The sequence below is a fragment of the Coregonus lavaretus genome, assembly GCF_964263955.1.
Source record: "Coregonus lavaretus genome assembly, contig: HAP1_SCAFFOLD_8965, whole genome shotgun sequence".
Lineage (NCBI taxonomy): Eukaryota > Metazoa > Chordata > Actinopteri > Salmoniformes > Salmonidae > Coregonus > Coregonus lavaretus.
This window is the reverse complement of record NW_028159041.1, coordinates 8,175-10,000: the sequence shown is the minus strand read 5'-3', so window position 1 is coordinate 10,000 and position 1,826 is coordinate 8,175. Positions and strand designations below refer to the sequence as shown.

At 36.7% G+C, this 1,826-nt stretch overlaps 1 pseudogene across 1 annotated transcript in view; it reads left to right on the top strand.

Moving 5' to 3' along the window:
* LOC311123326 (bestrophin-3-like) overlaps positions 1–646 on the top strand; it is a 3,673-nt pseudogene extending 3,027 nt beyond the window's left edge. Inside the window, exon 4 of the transcript in view lies at positions 1–646. This exon is cut by the window's left edge and continues 312 nt beyond it. The product of the transcript in view is annotated as a bestrophin-3-like (transcript).
* The last annotated feature ends 1,180 nt before the right edge of the window (positions 647–1,826 follow it).

Genomic DNA, 1,826 nt, shown 5'->3' with positions numbered 1-1,826 from the left:
CTCGCCCAACCACCCTCTGGATACGCTACGGGAGGTTAGTAGTACCCATTCTTCCCTGGACACTGAGCCCCGTACGCCGTCCTTCCCAGAACTGCCTCAATGGGTGGTAACTCCACCTGCTCTTTCAGGTGATCATGGGAATAGTGGTTATGGGGGTGATGGAGGGACGTGTGGTGCATTATCTGGGGCTCCACAACCCCTGAATCATATACAGGCCTTCTGTCCACAGACAGGGCATGAGCAGGCCTCAAGTAAGCCAGGGACTCCAGTAGATCTGTCCCCCATTGTGGAGGCTCTGGGCCTGAATGCTAATCAGGGCTACAGCTCTACCCAGCCGGGTCCCAAGAACTGTCGCTGGAATGTCCCCAAAGACTGGTGTAAGCCACGGCGACGTCAGCTGTCCTTCCAGTTCTCCAGACAGGGCTCGAAGAGCTCCCTGCACAGCCTGCCCAGTCCTAAGGGCCTAGGGAGGAAGAGAGGCCTAAACGCTTCCACAGCCCCCCACTTTCCTGCTGAGCCTGCCCAGTTCCAAGCACTGCAAGTCCCAGAGACAGACATTCTGGAGTCCAATGGTCAGGAGAGTGACAAGAAGGACACCAATGACAGCTAAGAGAACAAGGACAAGTCACAATCAGGGAACTTGTAATATTCTCCTCACATACAGTACATATCAACCTGCTGTGCCCTAATATGGGTGTATCCATAGAATGAGTGATTTAATAGGATCTCTAAGGGTGTACCCAGCATTATTATTAGACACACTAATAAACACCATAATAAATGCCTTAATAATGGTCCCAACCTGTCGTGCCTTTCTAAGTATAGACAATGAGGCTTCTTTAATAATATATTACTATGCTGCTGTTTTAATAATATATTATCATGCTGCTGTTTTAAAAATATATTACCATGCTGCTGTTTTAATAATATATTACCATGTTGCTGTTTTAATAATATATTATCATGCTGCTGTTTTAATAATATATTACCATGCTGCTGTTTTAATAATATATTATCATACTGCTGTTTTAATAACATATTATCATGCTGCTGTTTTTATACTTTCTAAGAATAGACAGTGAGGCTTCTTTAATAATATATTATCATGCTGCTGTTTTAATAATATATTACCATGCTGCTGTTTTAATAATATATTACCATGCTGCTGTTTTAATAATATATTACCATGTTGCTGTTTTAATAATATATTACCATGCTGCTGTTTTAATAATATATTACCATGTTGCTGTTTTAATAATATATTACCATGCTGCTGTTTTAATAATATATTACCATGCTGCTGTTTTAATAATATATTACCATGTTGCTGTTTTAATAATATATTACCATGCTGCTGTTTTAATAATATATTACCATGTTGCTGTTTTAATAATATATTATCATGCTGCTGTTTTAATAATATATTACCATGTTGCTGTTTTAATAATATATTACCATGCTACTGTTTTAATAATATATTACCATGCTGCTGTTTTAATAATATATTACCATGCTACTGTTTTAATAATATATTATCATTCTGCTGTTTTAATAATATATTACCATGCTGATGTTTTAATAATATATTATCATGCTGCTGTTTTAATAACATATTATCATGCTGCTGTTTTTATACTTTCTAAGAATAGACAGTGAGGCTTCTTTAATAATATATTACCATGCTGCTGTTTTAATAATATATTACCATGCTGCTGTTTTAATAATATATTACCATGCTGTTGTTTTAATAATATATTATCATGCTACTGTTTTAATAATATATTACCATGCTGATGTTTTAATAATATATTACCATGCTGCTGTTT